Genomic DNA, 7,363 nt, shown 5'->3' on the forward strand with positions numbered 1-7,363 from the left:
CCTCAGCCTCGGACCTAAAGAAAAGGACCAAACACAATACTTCTAACGTCTATATAATACGATGTACAACGTTTGGACCAAATCTTTAATTGGTGCCGGCAGGCATTTTTAGACCTTTTGGTTCATTACCTCGGGATGTATGGACTTGCACTCTAAAAAACTTATACCGTCGTAATGAGGGCGGCGATTACAAATTGTTACACAAAAATCAAATTTGCGAAATTTGGTGCGGGAAGTACCCGAAGGTGTGGTAGAAATATTAGGATGTGCAAAGTATGGACCAAATCGGTTACTGCTTTCGAGAGTTATCGTGTACACAATTTTTTGAAAAAATGTTGAACTTATGTGGGAGAAGTACCTGAGTGAGTGGACCGATATGGGCCATCTTCGTCTCAGTTTGGACAAAATAATACGAAGGCCACATTTTAAACCGAATCGGTTGATCCGTTCGAGAGTTATCGTGCGCTCCAGCTACTACACATGTTGCCGTAGGGCTTTTTACAGCTCTCGGGCAATTTTTTAGAAAATATGGACCTGACTCTGAAACACTTGTACCTTCATAATGGAGGCAGCGAATACAAGTTGTTGCAAAAAGAAGCAAAGCGATCCGAGAGCAGGCCTTTTGCCAAATTTTGTGTGGAAGGTATGCGAAAGAGTGGACATATATAGACCCTAATCGAGCCTGATGTATGACTGGTAGAGATATTACGATGTGAGAAGTATGGACCAAATCGGTTACTGCCTTCGTGTGTTATCCTGTGTACCATTTTTGCAAAAAAATTAACTTTTGTGGGAGATGTACCCGAGGGAGTGGACCGATGTGGGTCATCTTCGAACTTAAGATAAGTTTGTGCAAAATATTACGAAGTGCAGAATTTGGTTCGAATCGGTAGATCTATTCGAGAGTTAGCGTGCGCATCAGTCAGCCAGACAGGCATACAGGCAGACGGACCGCGCTAAATCGACTCAAATTTGTCTGAAACGGATTTCGTCCAAACATACTTGGGGTCTTATTTCGATCAGGAAAATATTCCCTCATAGTATTGGCGTGGTACTTTCTTGTTTTTTTTTTTTTTTTTGTTTTAGCCCCAGTGTACTTCTTTTTATGGCCTCATGTAAGATCTATGACACACTCACGCTCTGTACCACAACTTGCACATCCTGCACACCTCAACACCCATCTATGTTTCTTGATACCACTGTTAATGACAAAGAAAATAGTCTTGCTTATTTCCATCAATCCACCACTTATGAACATTCTTGAGCTCCTACACGTCCACACACACTCTTAAAGGAGTTTATATACATGTGGCTGACTGGATACATCACAAACTGACATTGGTAATTTTTTCCAGATGCCTTTCAAACAGGCAAACCCCCACGTAAGGAGAAGATTGGCTTGGTAACAAAGCCAAGTTCGCCGTTGCTTTGCTTTTTCTCAGTAATTCGCAAAATGAGTTGTGACTGTTGGGTGGGTTTGATTTAAATGTTCGTGGACGTAACACAACAGTCTAGTAGCCAAAAGAGGACCACCGACCGACAACTGTAAGATAGTTTTTTTGAGAGATCTTTTCTTATTTCTACTCCAGTTACCAGTTTGTTTAAACTGAAATATGATTTCAATACTTGGCAAAGAAATGCAAATCATTTATTTATTTTTTTATCACTTCACTCGCGAACAAACAAACGAACGAAAAAAAAACGTTCAAAACGGAGGTGACAGTAGTAAAGTTTGTATACACTTCCATGCAAATAAAGGAACACGTTCCGTTGATGGTTATCCGTTTTTTGCGATTTTTTACATAAAGTTTTTTGTGTTTTTTCCGCCCGATTCGAAGTTGAACGTTAATCATACTAGACGCGTGTGTTCTGTGCTCAAGCTCTGCATGATCTGTTGCTATTCATCTGTCAGTTGTCTTGCGTTGGAGTTAATGATGCTCCTTCGTAGACAAACAGCAACAACAACAAACAACACAAAATGTTGTGCTAAGAAGAAACAACAAACAACCAAACTGAGCGACAGACACAACAGCGGCGACGACAACATCAGCACCAACAAATTGCAGAGGCTGTTGTCTAGTTCAGTTGTTCGCTGTAGCTTAGTGGCCGCACTCAGCACCGAGTGCCCTCCACCATTCATATTTGGTAACAGACGAACAAACAAGTCATAACTCTTCCTTGGCTTCCTCAACTTCTTCCGCTGCCATGCTGACAGATCATCTACAACTTCTTGGACTTGCGAATGATGATTATGATGAATTTTTATTTGTTGTTGTTGTTGCTAGCCTGTCATTGGGGATGTTTGTTATTTGTTCTCTCCTTAAGATCAAGATAAACATGTGTGTGCACTGTTTGCAGATGACGATGATGATGGCGCGATGATGACTATGGGGTGATGGCACGAGTGTAATACTCTACGCCATGGACGATATGGTTTCAGCCCACTTTGGTCACGCCGTCATTATCATCCATACAACCACAGCAACAACAACAATGTTTTTGTGTTTTACTCCCGCATATCATTTGTTTGTTTTTTCAATTTTCACAACAGCATATAAACAGCTGTCACTACTATTTGTTTTAATTTCATGTTGCTGTTGTTATTGTAATTGCTGTAATTGCTACTACTGCTGCAGCAGATTCCAACTACTACTATGTACTGGTGGCATCATTCTAATGAATTTGTTAATGAAATGTTGAAAATGAAATTAACAATTAAGACCATCATCGTCAACAACAATAACAAGAAAATCTAGACGATTAAGAAATTATGTTTCATAGATTGACGAAGACAAGTGAAAAATCCGTTACGTGGAGACGAGCACAAATATTGCCAGCAAAATTAATATTTAAAGCGGCCAGGATTTTATTATTTATAGAAGTACAAGACAACGACCTATTGTACCATGACCTTTATTTTTTCAGTTTTACTGTTTTTATCTGTGCCCTTTTTTATTACACCGCGTGTAATTTTTGACTTCAGTGCTGATTCTTCTTCACTCACTATCTTTCTTATCTCGTCAATAAAACTTCTCAATGCATTGTTGGGTCCTAAGTGCTTGGGAATCTTACCGTTACATTTACTCTATCCACCTTATCACTCCTCTACCTTGATTTTGTATAGAATATTAGTTCTTATTTCAGATTAATTTTCCAACCCCACTTAACGAACTACTACCTCCATCCTTAAAACCAACATCTTTGGTGTAAATAAAAGGGATTGCTCCCCAAGGTGTAACGAAATAACTGCTAATAACACCATGTTGCTCCCCGAACAAGTATTTCCGTTTCCAACACCAAAGGGGGGTCGAGTGCTGGAGTTACACCGGGTACTAGCGAAGTTGACTTGTTGCGGTGTCAATGCCTTGGTTCGGCCATTCGTTCGCTTCCTGCTATTAGTTTGCTTTCGCAATTCGTTCCCTTCATGCGATCAGTTAACATTAACCCGTTCCCCTGGACCAATCTTTGTTTCCATAGTAATTTGTATAGGACCAAAGGTGATTTTTTACCAAACTGCTTTAAATGCCGCAATTATTGTCCAATCGTTGAGAAAACTTTACCAGTTTATTAGACTGGCTATAAACCTAATCCCTAGTGGCTAAACCAACACGGAATATTATTTTTAGACCCCAAGTATGTTTGGACGAAATTCACTTCAGACAATATGGAGTCGATTAAGTCATGTCCGTCCGTTCGGATCGCACGATAACTCTCGAATGGATCAACCTATTCGGTCCAAAATTTGGCTTCAGTAATATTTGTCCAAACTTTCGAAGATGGCCATATCGGTCAACTCCCTCGGATACCTCCCTCAAAATGGTTTAACATTTTTTGAAAAACTGAAAAAATCGAAGCGATTAGGTCCCTACTTGCACATCGTGATATTTCTTCCAGACCCCAAGCTGGGGGTACCACATTACCCTTCAACAGCCAACGAGCAGTGAATCATGTGAAAGAGGTTCTTGTGGATAGCTATAAAACCGCCTGCCAACTTAGTAACCCAGACAGAAGATGTCAACCGGTTTGGTGACCGAAAGATCTAGAAAATCTTAGAAGGATTAGCAGAAAACTTTACAACAAAGCCAATAAGACGCAGTTGTCCACAGATTGGGAGAACATAGATGGAGTAAAGGACGTAACCAGATTTCATAGGGTCCTCTCAAAGAACACCAAATCCATCGAGGATGACATAAGTCGCCCAAAAATAGCTTGGGCAATAAACACATTCAAGCCGTTTTAGCTACCCTGTCTAGACGGCATTTTTCCTGCAATGCTACAAAATACACTGAAGGTATTGATACCACATCTGGATCACATTTTTAGAGCTTGTCTGTGTCTATCGCTCACTACGGTTTTATGTAGGGATGTCGCTGTATACACATCTCCAATGCGTGGAAGTCAAGCCACTCACTTCCCAAATCAGCCTTTCTTTATATTGAAAACCTTAGAAAGGCTGCTGGACCTTGGAAATAGGACCGGGATTTTAAGTACTGCTATAAGCAGTGCTCAACATGACTATATCAAAGGTAAATCGCTGGAGACTGCACTGAATGATGTCGAAGGTCTTATCGAGAGGAATATGGAAGGCTCAACGTATACGTTAGCAACCTTTCTTGACTAGAAGTTGATTTTAATAACTTTAAGCTTCAATCAATCCATAATGCACTCTCTAACATAGGTGTTTCCTCTACACTGATCAATTGGATTGACGGAATGCTCAGAGGTACACCACAAGGTGGAGTTTGATCGGCAGTGCTGTGGCTTTTGGTGATAAACTACGAATAGAAACGATAGCTTATGCTTACAACGTGGAAGTTCCCACAAACTCTATAGAAACTCATACAAGGAGTGTTAGTCAAACGATCGAGATGGGCACATGATATTGGTTTTGTAGTGAAGGCATCTAAGACAGAGTTGGTTCTGTTTACGAACAAAGAAAAAAAGTCAAAACTTTCACCCTAATCACCCTAGAGCTCTGTTTAGAAGCCAAGTACCTCGACAAAAGAAAAAGGAATGTCGAAGAACATGTCAAAAGAGGTCTAATAGACCTATATTCATGCAAGAACTTCTTTGCTAAAAGTTTGGGACTGAAACCACAGTTTATCCATTGGATCTTCACGATCATAGTACGTCCTATTCTTACCCAGCAAAAAGTTTGCCTCCAAAGAGGCAGTTAAATCATACGAGTATGTACAAGTGATCTGGAAGTGCATCAAATTATGCATTTTCACTCATGATTTTAACAAGAGCGTGACTACTGAAAGTGCAATGGTATGCACGCCCGCCTTGCACCCAGAAGGTCGGTGGTTCGATTCCCCGGCCAAGCAACATCAAACATTTTTCAACGGTGGCAAAATACCCCTCAGTAATGTTGGCGACATTTCCTGAGTATTTCAGCCTTGAAAAACTTCTCCCCAAGTGGTGTCTTAAGACACGCCGTTCGGACTCGGCGATAAACAGTAGGTCCCATATCATTGAGCTAAATATGAATCGGGGTGCACTCATTGATATGAGAGAAGTCTCCCTTGTCTCGTATGGGATGTTGTGGAACAATGTTTTTTTTTTTGTTGTTTTTGTGACTACTGAAAGATGCACTCCATTGCACTGCATTTTAACTGACCCTTTGGCACTGCATTTTAACTGACTCTCTGGCATTGCATTTTAACTGACCCTTTGGCATTGCATTTTAACTAACCCTTTGGGGGTAGAATAGGATGAATTGAATTGCAACCATGCGTGTTTCCTCCGCTCTCCATTTAATCCAAGCTGAACTGTTCTTGCTTCACCTGCTAAATGGGTTTGATATTGTCTTCCCATCACCAGTTAAGATTTCGACATGTACTCCAACAGCACTCCATTGGGAAATTTTCTTACCGAAAAAATGTTCGCAAATTAAATATTTTTATTAACACATTTTTGGAAATGTTAACACGCTTATCTCTTTTTGGAGAATGTATGCCGCTGCCTGTAGAGATGTACAAACTGATTTATGTACTTGTAGGGATCTTTAACAACTGGTAATAAAATGTAGCGAACGGAGTGCCGTTTTCACGACTCCGTTTGGAATGCATCCGGATGCTGTTAAAATGTGACAAGTGGATGTGATTCTTTGGATTGCATCCTAATGCAGTTAAAATGTGAGGAATGGAGTGCGTTTTTCACCACTCCGTTTGAGCTGCATCTAAACATGCCGTGAAAGAACTAGTCCACATTGCACTACTTCCAATTTATTTTGCTGGGTACTTAAGGTTCTCTGATGTGGTGGAATACTTTGAGTAGGATATAGTTTCTTCATAAATTAATCAATGTCGAGAAAGCGGTCTCACTACTAATCACCGGTTCCATGAAAAGGACTCCACAGGGTGTCTTAAATGTACTACTTCACCTTCACCCGCTGAATCTTGTAGTATAGTAGCTGGCAGTTAAGAGTGCTATCCTACTCGAGGAGATAAATTCATGGAACAACTCCAAGTATGGTCACGCTGCAAGTTAACGACGATCGGGACTACCAATGGGATCGGACGTAATCAATGATTATATATCACCACAACTACAATTCGACGAGATTAATGTACAAAGACTCCAAAAAATGCCCACTTCTATCCGATATGGGTACCTATGCCTTCAATTTACGGCTCTAATACAGGCTGAACGAAAACAGCAGAGTTGTTAATATGGAAAGGGACAAAGCTATATGTATATGTATATGTATATATAGTCAAGCGGCACTTAAATCACTTAGATCCCACTCTATCAAGTCTACAGCTGCTTTGGATTGCAAGAACACCTTAGAAGCGCTAACATCAATCGTTACCTTGTGTTGGTTCCCGGGTCATTGCTGCACCGAAGGAAAGAGAATGCGTATGAACTGGCGCGTTCCGGAACGGAGTCAATCGATTAAGTCGACAACTCAATCATTTCTTGAGGCGATATTTGGCACAACATACCAAGCTGTAAGGTATACAAGGCAACCTGGCCCATCCTCTCTAAGCTAAGAACTACATCTCTGCTCTCCATGAGGAAGTCCGACCTGAAATTACGGGAGGAATAATAACGGGTCACTGCAGAATAAGAGCAATATCCTGCAAATGGGAAAGATATGATACTACAGAGACAATCAAGCACTGCTAATCATGGCTGACCATACACGCAGTAAAATATATGTTAGAAATATGTTTGGATCTAAACAAATTTATGTTTGGGACTGGTTTCAAACAAATATATGTTTGCAACATTTTGTAACATATCTAAACTTTATTTGTTTGGGTACCCACATATTTGTTTGTTAGAACATATTTTTTATGGGTGGAGAGAGGATTTTTGTCAAAGAGAGGGCTCTCGCGGCTGCGGAATGCTGTTTTAT

General features: G+C 40.4%; 1 protein-coding gene across 4 annotated transcripts in view; it reads right to left on the bottom strand.

The window, feature by feature from the left end:
* AdamTS-A (ADAM metallopeptidase with thrombospondin type 1 motif A) overlaps positions 1-7,363 on the bottom strand; it is a 328,356-nt gene that overhangs the window by 185,280 nt on the left and 135,713 nt on the right. The gene's annotated exons all lie outside the window — the stretch shown is intronic.

The sequence above is a fragment of the Musca autumnalis genome, unplaced genomic scaffold (genome assembly GCF_047663935.1).
Source record: "Musca autumnalis isolate F117 unplaced genomic scaffold, ASM4766393v1 scaffold_1, whole genome shotgun sequence".
NCBI classification, from domain to species: domain Eukaryota; kingdom Metazoa; phylum Arthropoda; class Insecta; order Diptera; family Muscidae; genus Musca; species Musca autumnalis.